The sequence below is a fragment of the Oncorhynchus keta genome, chromosome 20 (genome assembly GCF_023373465.1).
Source record: "Oncorhynchus keta strain PuntledgeMale-10-30-2019 chromosome 20, Oket_V2, whole genome shotgun sequence".
Lineage (NCBI taxonomy): Eukaryota > Metazoa > Chordata > Actinopteri > Salmoniformes > Salmonidae > Oncorhynchus > Oncorhynchus keta.
This window is the reverse complement of record NC_068440.1, coordinates 230,492-244,681: the sequence shown is the minus strand read 5'-3', so window position 1 is coordinate 244,681 and position 14,190 is coordinate 230,492. Positions and strand designations below refer to the sequence as shown.

At 42.9% G+C, this 14,190-nt stretch overlaps 1 protein-coding gene across 7 annotated transcripts in view; it reads left to right on the top strand.

Annotated features, from left to right (window-relative positions):
* Positions 1 to 1,558: 1,558 nt before the first annotated feature.
* The window catches only part of LOC118399094 (tuftelin), a 59,185-nt gene continuing 46,553 nt past the window's right edge, over positions 1,559 to 14,190 (top strand). For 4 of the 7 annotated variants that reach the window (XR_008072392.1, XM_052471867.1, XM_052471869.1 and 1 more), the window contains exon 1: positions 1,560 to 1,705. The gene's annotated coding sequence lies outside the window, so the exon portion shown is untranslated. Of the gene's footprint in view, positions 1,706 to 14,190 lie in introns of all 7 variants that reach the window. The other 3 variants (XM_035794875.2, XM_035794873.2, XM_052471868.1) reach the window with 2 other exon arrangements.

Below are 14,190 nucleotides of genomic sequence, written 5' to 3'. Positions count from 1 at the left end.
CATTCAGCCTCCAGTCAATAGCATTGCTTTGGTATTAAAAGTCAGTGCATTTTAGCACAGGTGGTTGGCTGGATGCTTAGGTTGCGTGTAGTAGATATTTAATGTAGGCAACAGATGATTACGCTTGTCATAAAGTTCAGTGATAGCACTCGGCGGTGCTTCTTTTAGGGTGGCTGGGTCTACACTGCTCCGTGGCATATGGTCACGTGCCAAGATTAACATTCTACATCGAATTCATTTGCATGATACGATTACTTTAGGTGGTCATTCGATAATATTTAAATGATGCTTCTGCCCTAGCTAAACATATTCGCCTGACGTAAGGTTCTGCTGTTTGGGAGATTGGTGTAGTTTACCGCTCCCACTGCAGCGAGTTACCATGAATGTGAAAAGCCTGTATCGCCAAGGCTTGCATTGTTTATTGCTGAATAAATGGTTGAACATATTTCTACGTGCCGTTTGTCTTCTGAACTACGGATTTCAAGCACCCAAAGAAAAGCTTTCACTTACACAGGACAAACAGGTACAAGGAAAGCATTAAATAATGGAAATATTTACAATTATCGACTGACAGCGACTCAATGTAGTCGGATGGTGAGTGTAGTCAGCTAAACTGTTAACAAGTGATAAAATGCTTAAACACAGACATGCAGGAATGGAAAGTTCAACACCGACTCGGAGACAAAGGAAAACTCATATGCACACGCATAGACAGTCTAATTAAATTCACATACTGGTACACACATTCTTGGACACCGTGCATTTCTTTTGCTTGCACAGTCCTGTTTACACTGCACATCTCTTACGACAGAGGGCTATTATATAAATATGCTTCATTAATCACGTATGTAACAGAACCACATTCTGCACCATGGCGGTACCACTGCCACCATGTAGCGATGGAACACCTTTGATTTGATCACGTTTGAACTCTTCCTTTACCAGGTATAACAACTGAAAACAGCCTAACGACCCAATTTACAGCTTGTTTCAAGGGACGTTTTAAGAGACACAGACGCTCTCAAACAAAGGCACCTACACACTCCTTCACATCAATATCTTTACCAGGTCAATCTGAATATGGCCAGTCCATAACCACGTTAAATCCTATTAAGGATAGGACCCTTTTTTTTTCAATTTTGTAAAAATGAACCATTTCTGTTCAAAATGTATCAAGTCTGCCCAAATGTGCCTAATTAGTCAATATATACATTTTCAAGTACATATCTGTGCACTCCCCTCAAACAATAGCATGGTATGTTTTCACTGTAATAGCTACTGTAAATTGGACAGTGCAGTTACATTTCTAAGCTTTCTGCCCAAATAAGATGTATATGTCCTGGGAAATTTTGTTGTTACTTCACGCTAATCACGTCAGTGCACGTTAGCTCAACCGTCCTGAGGGTGGGACACCGATCCTTAAGAGGCTGGCTATTTCCTCTCCCATCTACTGCGTTCACCAGTGCACCGTCATTCTTCTCCCTGTAGGGGGAGCTAGTCCTGTCTCGGTTGTAGGTGGGAGCTGCATAGGCTGGTGGAATAGGGCTGGGCTGGTGACTGAGCCTCGCCCTGCCATGTAAGGCAAGACAGTAGGTTCCCATGCTACAGTAGGTTCCCATACTGAGTTTCTCACACACCGACAGACACACAGTCGCAACAGTCAGATCATCGTCAGGAAGGCCCACGGACAACTGCTCTGATACAGGTACATTGAAAATGGGTGGCATGTGGGCTTGTGAGACAGGTAGAGGTAAAGCTACTCCAGACTAGTGTGCTGACACAGTTTTTAAAGTAGAGCTCTGGTGTGTTTCTATATAAAGCGTTGTTTGCTTGCTGTTTGTATTACAGTAATAGTGTTAACTTGTGATTTAGATGTAAAGGTACTTATTATTGTAAAGGTACAGTTATTCTCTTCAAAGTATGTCAATGTTTGATTGCTCTTAGACAAGGAGACAATGGTCTTTGATATTGACTTCATATATCAGTAATCGTGTTAACCTGTGACAGAGCATATTTTAATGCTGAGTTGTCATATAAGAAGTTCCTCTAATGTAAGCAGCAATGCTAACATTTTGGGATTGTTGAAAATAGTGTATGATGATGAGTTAATTTTGTTTCCATAACCAGAATGTGTATAGATGGGATTAGTCAATGTGGCTCTGTTGAATTTCCCCAAGTATAATTGATTGTATCCATTGTCAGGAGAGAGAGTTTATATATATATTTATATATATATTAGTGCCAGTCAAAGGTTTTGACACACCTACTCATTTAAAGGTTTTTCTTTATTTTCTAGATAGTAGAATAATAGTGAAGACATCAAAACTTTTTAAAATGTATTTTATTTATTTTATTTAACCTTTTTTTAACGAGGTAGGCTAGTTGAGAACAAGTTCTCATTTGCAACTGCGACCTGGCCAAGATAAAGCATAGCAGTGTGAACAGACAACACAGAGTTACACATGGAGTAAACAATTAACAAGTCAATAACACAGTAGAAAAACAAGGGGGAGTCTATATACAATGTGTGCAAAAGGCATGAGGTAGGCGAATAATTACAATTTTGCAGATTAACACTGGAGTGATAAATGATCAGATGGTCATATACAGGTAGAGATATTGGTGTGCAAAAGAGCAGAAAAGTAAATAAATACATTTACATTACATTTAAGTCATTTAGTATGGGGATGAGGTAGGTGAAAATGGGTGGGCTATTTACCAATAGACTATGTACAGCTGCAGCGATCGGTTAGCTGCTCAGATAGCTGATGTTTGAAGTTGATAAGGGAGATAAAAGTCTCCAACTTCAGCGATTTTGCAATTCGTTCCAGTCACAGGCAGCAGAGTACTGGAACGAAAGGCGGCCAAATGAGGTGTTGGCTTTAGGGATGATCAATGAGATACACCTGCTGGAGCGCGTGCTACGGATGGGAGTTGCCATCGTGACCAGTGAACTGAGATAAGGCGGAGCTTTACCTAGCATGGACTTGTAGATGACCTGGAGCCAGTGGGTCTGGCGACGAATATGTAGTGAGGGCCAGCCGACTAGAGCATACAAGTCGCAGTGGTGGGTGGTATAAGGTGCTTTAGTGACAAAACGGATGGCACTGTGATAGACTGCATCCAGTTTGCTGAGTAGAGTGTTGGAAGCCATTTTGTAGATGACATCGCCGAAGTCGAGGATCGGTAGGATAGTCAGTTTTACTAGGGTAAGCTTGGCGCGTGAGTGAAGGAGGCTTTGTTGCGGAATAGAAAGCCGACTCTTGATTTGATTTTCGATTGGAGATGTTTGATATGAGTCTGGAAGGAGAGTTTGCAGTCAAGCCAGACACCTAGGTACTTATAGATGTCCACATATTCAAGGTCGGAATCATCCAGGGTGGTGATGCTAGTCGGGCATGCGGGTGCAGGCAGCGATCGGTTGAAAAGCATGCATTTGGTTTTACTAGCGTTTAAGAGCAGTTGGAGGCCACGGAAGGAGTGTTGTATGGCATTGAAGCTCGTTTGGAGGTTAGATAGCACAGTGTCCAATGACGGGCCGAAAGTATATAGAATGGTGTCGTCTGCGTAGAGGTGGATCAGGGAATCGCCCGCAGCAAGAGCAACATCATTGATATATACAGAGAAAAGAGTTGGCCCGAGAACTGAACCCTGTGGCACCCCCATAGAGACTGCCAGAGGACAGGACAGCATGCCCTCCGATTTGACACACTGAACTATGTCTGCAAAGTAATTGGTGAACCAGGCAAGGCAGTCATCCGAAAACCGAGGCTACTGAGTCTGCCGATAAGAATATGGTGATTGACAGAGTCGAAGGCCTTGGCAAGGTTGATGAAGACGGCTGCACAGTACTGTCTTTTATTGATGGCGGTTATGATATCGTTTAGTACCTTGAGTGTGGCTGAGGTGCACCCGTGACCGGCTCGGAAACCAGATTGCACAGCGGAGAAGGTACGGTGGGATTCGAGATGGTCAGTGACCTGTTTGTTGACTTGGCTTTCGAAGACCTTAGATAGGCAGGGCAGGATGGATATAGGTCTGTAACAGTTTGGGTCCAGGGTGTCTCCCCCTTTGAAGAGGGGGATGACTGCGGCAGCTTTCCAATCCTTGGGGATCTCGGACGATATGAAAGAGAGGTTGAACAGGCTGGTAATAGGGGTTGCGACAATGGCGGCGGATAGTTTCAGAAATAGAGGGTCCAGATTGTCAAGCCCAGCTGATTTGTACGGGTCCAGGTTCTGGAGCTCTTTCAGAACATCTGCTATCTGGATTTGGGTAAAGGAGAAAAACTATGGAATCATGTAGTAACCAAAAGTGTTAAACATACCAATATATATTTTGTATTTGAGATTCTTCAAAGTAGCCACCCTTTGCCTTGTTGACAGCATTGCATACACTTGGCATTCTCTCAACCAACTTCATGAGGAATGCTTTTCCAACATTATTGTAGGGGTTCCCACATATGCTGAGCAGTTGTTGGCTGCTTTTCCTTATATCTGCGATCCAACTCATCCAAAACCATCTCAGTTGGGTTGAGGTCAGGTGATTGTGGAGGCCAGGTTATCTGATGCAGCACTCAAAATAGCCCGTACACAGCCTGAATGTGTGTTTTGGGTCATTGTCCTGTTGAAAAACAAATGATAGTCCCATTAAGGGCAAACCAGATGGTATGGCGTATCGCTGCAGAATGCTATGGTAGCCATGATGGTTAAGGGTGCCTTGAATTCTAAATAAATCACTGACAGTGTCACCAGCAAAGCACCATCACACCGCCGCCTCCATGCTTCACGGTGGGAACCACACATGTGGAGATCATCCATTCACCTACACTTACGTTTGGGGGTGGGGGAGTTTTGCCCGGGCTAAAGACAGCTATATCGGTCTGCTAATACAGGACTAGTGCACTACTTTTTCAGGGGTTGCTCCAACCTCAGCACCCCTACTACCTGCAAGTATGGAACGACCCAGTAGCAAAGTAGTATTAGACAGGCTAAGCTGAATGTTCTGATAATACAGATGTCGTGTCTTAATTTGATCATCCATTTCAGACTTAATTTGCTCTAACGAAAAATGTATCAACCCCTACAAAATAAAAATCCATGAATTATAATCCACATAATTCCAATTTCCTGCTGTGAAAAACTGGGTCAAATTAAGATACGGCATTGTGTAATTTTGTGTATCCCTTAATGTATGTATTGTGCTTTTGGACTTGATAGAATCACAAAAGGGCTTACCTAGGATGTGATTCGGTATTGGGGCTCCCAAGTGGCGCAGCGGTTGAAGTCTAGGGCGTCACTACAGACACACTGGTTCGAATCCAGGCTGTATCACAACCGGCTGTGATTGGGAGTCCCATAGGGCAGCGCACAATTGGCCCAGCATCGTCTGGTGTAGGCTGTCATTGTAAATAAGAATTTGTTCTTAACTGACATGCCTAGTTAAATAAAATAAAAATGATTTTCTTGTGCTGTTGTAAATCATTAGTTGTTTTGGCTAAAGAATGGAGCTCTTATGAACAGCATGGTTTTTCTGCATTGAGATGAGTGTGTATATGTAAATCTTCCATTGCTTTTAATAGCCCAATATGAAGAGTTTGAGTAATTTGCTACTAACTTAAGAGCCCAGCTAGCACATTTGGTTCCTTGGAAGTTGTGGGAACATGTGTTTTTGGTTTCCCATTGGTTCTGTGAACGAAGCCATAAGTTTCCTCACCGATAACTTTTTTTTAAATGTTCTGAGAATGGAAGTGAACATCATGTTTCAGCAAGACTTTTAATAATACTGCTAGCTTAGGTTAACTGTTTTGAACTCCTAGCAGACATGGAAATTCCTTTGCTTAGGCATTAATCATACAAAACATTGTTTTGGGGATTGTGACACTGCATCAGTGAGATACTGCTAAACCTATGATATTCTGTTGTCTGTCCATTGAATTAGTCCACTATGCCACCAGGATGGAGCTAGTATGCCATGTTTTTTAAACTCATAAGAAAACTGCTCATTTGACTTTATTCAAACCATAGATTAGATAGAGGACTAATCTTTATCTGTGCCATTTATAGTGCCTGTAACAGCACTGGCAGCGCCATTGAGGCTATCTCCATTTTGAAGCGGTCAATCTTTCTGTAAATGTGTTATTTTTATATTATTATTATTGGGAAAGAAATCTTTACAGGTAACATCATTCAGTGAAAATGTCGGAGACTGAAAAGAAAACATGCCTCAAATTTTTCCCCCTTTTCTATCCAATTCACTTTATTTTTGTAATACATTACACTTGATCATTCTTGAATAAGTACCTCGATTTCTTTTTGTTATTCCTCTAACCTATTTTGTGCCTCTATAGTACAGTTTCCATTACCATCTACCTGCACTGTTACTTCCTCTATTTCCTTTATTAGTCTCTTTTGACCTAAACTGCTTTTGTTTTAATGAGTATTGTATTGAAAGTGTCCCATACAATAAGGGGATCTGCTGTACCTATGTTGTCCAAACAAATGAAATTCTGAATGATTTTGTCTTAGTTAAGAACATATTGTCATCCAATAGGCTTTGATTAAAATTCTGTAATAGTTATATGGAGGCCAATTAGATGGTGGTCCGATCGCATTTGGTCTCCTAATAATACTTTTAAAAAACGTTTGATGCCAGCAAGAACGAGATTGGAAGTAATCAAGACGGCTAGCTTGATTTAAGCCTCCTCCATGTATATCTCACTAGGTCATGGTTTTTCAATTGTTTATGCACAAGTTCTAATGTATCCATGATCTTTGTTATTTCCTTAAGTGCTTGAGGGTGATAGTTTGTAGAATGATTTCCTTTACGATCCATTGAGGTACTTAAAACCGTATTATAATCTCCCACCATAATAATAGATTCTTCCGTTGCTTGTGAGCTCAATAGATTATTATATATATTTTCGAAAAAGTGTGGATCATCATTATTTGGCCCATATAGATTAATTAGCCAGATCTGTTTTGATCCAATAGCATATTTTAAAATAATCCATCTTCCTTGCGGATCAGTTTGCACAGTTTGCACATTCGGATCAAAATGTATAATAATTTGTATAATCACCCCTTTTTGAGTTTCTTTGACCATGACAAAAATATATTTCTCCTTCCCAGTCTTTTCCCATCCAAACTCATCTATATTTGTTGAATGAGTTTCCTGTAAACAATATATATTATATTCTCTCTTTTAGCCATGTAAAAATGTATATTTTATTTAACCATTATTTTACAAGGTAAGTTGACTGAGAACACATTCTCATTTACAGCAACAACCCCGGGGTATGGTTACAGGGATGAATGAGTCTATTGTAAGCTGGAGATGATTAGGTGACCATAATGGTATGAGGGACAGCTTGGGAATTTAGCCAGGACACCAGGGTTAACATCCCCACTCTTACGATAAGTGCCATGGGAGCTTTAGTGACCACAGAGAGTCAGGACACCCATTTAACATCCCATCCGAAAGATTGCACCCTACACAGGGCAGTGTCCTGGGGCATTTTTTATAGACCTGAGTAAAGAGTGCCTCCTACTGGCCTTCCAACACCATCTGATCTCCCAACTAGGACCAACCCTGCTTAGCTTCAGAAGCAAGCCAACCGTGGGATGCAGGGTGGTATGCTGCTAAGCCATTACATTCATAACTTGCTATACTTATTTCCCCACTTACCATAATTTATTTGTATTTATTTATTTCACCTTTATTTAACCAGGTAGGCAAGTTGAGAACAAGTTCTCATTTACAATTGCGACCTGGCCAAGATAAAGCAAAGCAGTTCGACAAATACAACAACAGAGTTACACATGGAGTAAAACAAACATACAGTCAATAATACAGTATAAACAAGTCTATATACAATGTGAGCAAATTAGGTGAGAAGGGAGGTAAAGGCAAAAAAGGCCATGGTGGCAAAGTAAATACAATATAGCAAGTAAAACACTGGAATGGTAGTTTTGCAATGGAAGAATGTGCAAAGTAGAAATAAAAATAATGGGGTGCAAAGGAGCAAAATAAATAAATTAATTAAATACAGTTGGGAAAGAGGTAGTTGTTTGGGCTAAATTATAGGTGGGCTATGTACAGGTGCAGTAGTCTGTAAGATGCTCTGACAGTTGGTGCTTAAAGCTAGTGAGGGAGATAAGTGTTTCCAGTTTCAGAGATTTTTGTAGTTCGTTCCAGTCATTGGCAGCAGAGAACTGGAAGGAGAGGCGGCCAAAAGAAAGAATTGGTTTTGGGGGTGACTAGAGAGATATACCTGCTGGAGCGTGTGCTACAGGTGGGAGATGCTATGGTGACCAGCAAGCTGAGATAAGGGGGACTTTACCTAGCAGGGTTTTGTAGATGACATGGAGCCAGTGGGTTTGGCGACGAGTATGAAGCGAGGGCCAGCCAACGAGAGCGTACAGGTCGCAATGGTGGGTAGTATATGGGGCTTTGGTGACAAAACGGATTGCACTGTGATAGACTGCATCCAATTTGTTGAGTAGGGTATTGGAGGCTATTTTGTAAATGACATCGCCAAAGTCGAGGATTGGTAGGATGGTCAGTTTTACAAGGGTATGTTTGGCAGCATGAGTGAAGGATGCTTTGTTGCGAAATAGGAAGCCAATTCTAGATTTAACTTTGGATTGGAGATGTTTGATATGGGTCTGGAAGGAGAGTTTACAGTCTAACCAGACACCTAAGTATTTGTAGTTGTCCACGTATTCTAAGTCAGAGCCGTCCAGAGTAGTGATGTTGGACAGGCGGGTAGGTGCAGGTAGCGATCGGTTGAAGAGCATGCATTTAGTTTTACTTGTATTTAAGAGCAATTGGAGGCCACGGAAGGAGAGCTGTATGGCATTGAAGCTTGCCTGGAGGGTTGTTAACAGTGTCCAAAGAAGGGCCGGAAGTATACAGAATGGTGTCGTCTGCGTAGAGGTGGATCAGGGACTCAAGAGCGACCTCATTGATGTATACAGAGAAGAGAGTCGGTCCAATAATTGAACCCTGTGGCACCCCCATAGAGACTGCCAGAGGTCCGGACAGCAGACCCTCCGATTTGACACACTGAACTCTATCAGAGAAGTAGTTGGTGAACCAGGCGAGGCAATCATTTGAGAAACCAAGGCTGTCGAGTCTGCCGATGAGGATGTGGTGGTTGACAGAGTCGAAAGCCTTGGCCAGGTCGATGAATACTGCTGCACGGTAATGTCTCTTATCGATGGCGGTTATGATGTCGTTTAGAACCTTGAGCGTGGCTGAGGTGCACCCATGACCAGCTCTGAAATCAGATTGCATAGCGGAGAAGGTATGGTGGGATTCGAAATGGTCAGTAATCTGTTTGTTAACTTGGCTTTCGAAGACCTTTTAAGGACAGGGTAGGATAGATATAGGTCTGTAGCAGTTTGGGTCTAGAGTGTCACCTCCTTTGAAGAGGGGGATGACCGCAGCAGCTTTCCAATCTTTGGGAATCTCAGACGATACGAAAGAGAGGTTGAACAGGCTTGTAATAGGGGTTGCAACAATTTCGGCAGATCATTTTAGAAAGAGAGGGTCCAGATTGTCTAGCCCGGCTGATTTGTAGGGGTCCAGATTTTGCAGCTCTTTCAGAACATTGGCTATCTGGATTTGGGTAAAGGAGAAATGGTGGGGGCTTTGGCGGGTTGCTGTGGAGGGTGCCGGGCAGTTGACCCGGGTAGGGGTAGCCATGTGGAAAGCATGGCCAGCCGTAGAGAAATGCTTATTGAAATTCTCAATTATCGTGGATTTATCGGTGGTGACAGTGTTTCCTAGCCTCAGAGCAGTGGGCAGCTGGGAGGAGGTGCTCTTATTCTCCATGGACTTTACAGTGTCCCAGAACTTTTTTGAGTTAGTACTACAGGATGCACATTTCTGTTTGAAAAAGCTTGCCTTAGCTTTTCTAACTGCCTGTGTATATTTGTTCCTAACTTCCCTGAAAAGTTGCATATCACGGGGGGCTATTCGATGCTAATGCAGAACGCCACAGGATGTTTTTGTGCTGGTCAAGGGCAGACAGGTCTGGCGTGAACCAAGGACTATATCTATACCTAGTTCTACATTTTTTTTAGATGGGCATGCTTATTTAAGATGGTGAGGAAGGCACTTTTAAAGAATAGCCAGGCATCATCTACTGATGGGATGAGGTCAATGTCATTCCAGGATACCCCGGCCAGGTCGATTAGAAAGGCCTGCTCGCAGAAGTGTTTCAGGGAGTGTTTGACAGTGATGAGGGGTGGTCGTTTGGTTGCAGACCCATTACGGATACAGGCAATGAGGCAGTGATCGCTGAGATCTTGATTGAAAACAGCAGAGGTGTATTTGGATGGTGAATTAGTTAGGATGACATCTATGAGGGTGTCCGTGTTTACTGATTTGGGGTTGTACCTGGTAGGTTCATTGATAATTTGTGTGAGATTGAGGGCATCAAGCTTAGTTTGTAGGATGGCCGGGGTGTTAAGCATGTCCCAGTTTAGGTCACCAGCTCAGAAGATAGATGGGGACAATCAGTTCACATATAGTATCGAGGGCACAGCTGGGGGCAGAGGGAGGTCTATAGCAAGCGACAACAGTGAGAGACTTGTTTCTGGAAAGGTGAATTTTTAGAAGTAGAAGCTCAAATTGTTTGGGTACAGACTTAGCCTGCAGAGTTCTGTATTACTTTCTATCTTTGCAGTAGATTGCAACACCTCCCCCTTTGGCAGTTCTATCTTGGTGGAAAATGTTATAGTTAGCAATGGAGATTTCAGGGGTTTTGGTGGTTTTCCTAAGCCAGGATTCAGACACGGCTAAAACATCTGGGTTGGCAGAGTGTGCTAAAGCAGTGAGTAAAACAAACTTAGGGAGTAGGCTTCTAATGTTAACATGCATGAAGCCAAGGCTTTTATGTTTACAGAAGTCAACAAATGAGAGCACCTGGGGGGTGGGAGTGGAGCCAGGCACTGCAGGACCTGGATTAACCTCCACATCACCAGAGGAACAGAGGAGAAGTAGGATAAGGGTACGGCTAAAGACTATACGAACTGGCCGTGTAGCACTTTCAGAACATAGAGTAAAAGGAGCAGGTTTCTGGGCACAATAGCATAGATTCAAGGCATAGTGTACAGACAAAGGTAATGTAGGATGTGAGTACATTGGAGGTAAACCTAGGTATTGAGTAGTGAAGAGAGAGATATAGTCTCTAGAGATGTTTAAACCAGGTGATGTCATCGCATATGTAGGAGGTGGAACAACATGGTTGGTTAAGGCATATTGAGCAGGGCTAGAGGCTCTACAGTGAAATAAGACAGTAATCACTAACCAGGACAGTAATGGACAAGTCATATTGATATTAGAGAGAGGCATGCGTAGCCAAGTGAACATATCGGTCCAGTGAGTGGCTGGGGACACGGTGATTCAGACAGTTAGCAGGCTAACAAGCTAACAGTTAGTAGGCCGGAGCTAAACAAGCTAGCAGCTAGTAGACCAGGGCAAGCTAGCAGTTAGCAGGCCGGGTTAGCAAGCAAGCAGTTAGCAAGGGCTAGCAGTTAGCAGACCGGGCAGGCAAGCTAGCAGTTAGCAGACCAGGGCCCGACAGTTTAGCAGTTAGCAGACCGGGTTAGCAAGCAAGCAGATAGCAGGGGCTAGAAAGTTAGCCTTTGGGGGGAGGTGTCGCGATGGGGGTAAGTCTGTTTTTGCCTCTTTGTACGGTGACGTCGATAGACCAGTCGTGGAATTAGTAGGGTTCCAAGTAGCTCTAGCTAGCAAGCAGGCCGATATTGGAGTATGCTTCGTTGGTAGCACAGGAGCCCTGGCCGGGCTAGCTCCAAGCTAAATTGGTGCTTACTCTGGGATGGAAACGCTAGCCAGCAGTAGTCATCCGGGATTGCGGTTAGCTCGTTGTGAAGATCCAGATGAAAATGTTCAGTTTGCGGTAGGAATCCGGGGATAAAAATAACAGGTCCGTTATGCTCTGGTTAGAGTCACGTTGTTCGAACTGACGAGAGCTTTCCGAGCTGAAGGTTAGCTGATGACCGCTGGCAATGGTTTGCTGACTGATATCTGGTAGTTAGCTGGCTAGCTTCAGTTGAGGGATTCCAGATCCGAAGTAAATATACATATAAAAATACTTTAGGAAAAAAAAGCTGATCCACACCACATTGGGTGAGGCGGGTTGCAGGAGAGTATTTAGATGATGAGGTTTAGCAAAATATTTTAAAAGATATGCGACAAAAAATATGTAAAACGATATATACAAGGGACACAACAGGACAAAGACATCTGACTGCTACGCCATCTTGGATACGAGCATATATGGATATGGGATGTCCTTCTGTATCACATGCTTTTCATGTTTGCCTGTAAGCAATGTTCATGGACCTGTATGTGTGAGTTAATCACCATAATCAAACTAAAAGTGCTTCATTAACAGTAAAAACTGTAACAACCAAGCACAAACTCCTGTTGATTCTGTCAGACAGCCAAGTCATACACACAAAACCCCCCTCGCGGAATTTGGAACGCTAAAACGAATCTCTGCCATGCAACGACTGTGAGAGAGCTAGGGAAGGAGTGTGTGGTGAAGGAAGAGAACATGTTGTCTCTGTGTTAGGGGCATGTGAGCCATGGGTGTGGTGTGGCTATACACTCTCTCTTGCTCTCTTTCTCTCTAGCTCTCTCTCTTCATCTGTCTTTGTGCCTCTGACTGAGATAAGCCCTGAGGCTGTCGCTCCCTGTGATCTCAAACTCTCATAGTGCAGGGAGCTGGCTGGTCCAACCACAACTGATGGTTTAGTGTTTTTTACAAGCCCTGCCATTACACACAATACATTCTTAGAGGGAGAAAATCATTAAGGTACACGCTATACAACTTAATCTAGCTTGCCAACGTCAATCTAGGACTCTTAATCAACCACCACACAAATACTGTAAATACAGTACACTCAAAATGGTGCACACCCTGATGCAAACATAACTATGCAAATACACATGACATCGATGCATGTACTGTACTCTATCCTCACATGCATGCAAATGGTCACATTCCTATGTACATTTTACTGTAGTACATGCTGTTTCTCAGTAGTCGTCACACTGTATCTTGATAGCTAATATCCCTGTCCTTGGGCGGCGCCACATGCAGTGCTCCACCCTTATCAGGCATCTCCTATTACAGCTGGATCTTCTATCACGGCTCACATGGTGAGTCAGATGGACTCATCTCCTGTCTTCACTCTTATCCATCATTTCTTCTACCCTATATGGATGGATGATGCCCCAGCCTATTCCACTTAAGGCAGAATGCTCCCGTGCAGACAAGCCACTGCTTGACTGGCTCCCCTATTACAGTCAGAGGATCTGCAGATACGGAGCCACTAATTTGCAGGATGTGGTTTGAGAAGGACTGGGGGGGGGTGCAATGGCTCACTTTAATGGAGCATAGTCCTTGTTACATCAGAATTGGGGGTTAGATTCCTGTACACCTATGAGTGTTAACTGTAAATGCCTGCGATATGACTAGGCTATATTATTACATAGACAGGCAGGGTGTTTTAGCGTGAGTGACTCGGCGTGATCCCACTCTCCCTCTTTTTAAGCAAACATGTCTGTTCTTTACCATAGTTACATTATTGTAACTTTGATTTGCGCTAGGACCTAGACTATTACAGTACTTAGTATCACTGCAATACGTCCTTGTGCTGTGTGTGTTGCAGTCAGTGTTTTGTTTTACGTGTGTTGTTTACTGGTATGTCCTCCTCCACTCCTAATTGGTAACAGATTGGTATGCTGGGAAGGTGTTGTCAGAGCCTGACACTATCATTATGATTACTGTGCTGTAATCACAGCTGTTGCACTCACGCTAAACAATTAGGGATGTGTATGGGTGTATGTACAGTATATATTTTTTAGGGGGACATTTTTGTATATTGGAAAATAATGAGCTCAAAGATGTTGATAAGGAAATCTATCTCTGTTGTCTTGTGATTTTACCATTACAAATGTGATGACTGTCACATGAAAATGAATCATATTTAACATGGTAATACAACTGAATAAGGATGGAAAGGATAAAGATGTGTATTTAAGGCACTTTATCGGACTCCAAAGCTATTTGCCTTTGGACGTGGTCGGAGAGTCACACCTGTCCTAAGACACTTATGAAAATGCTTTGTTGTGAGTAAAAGAAGCCTATTG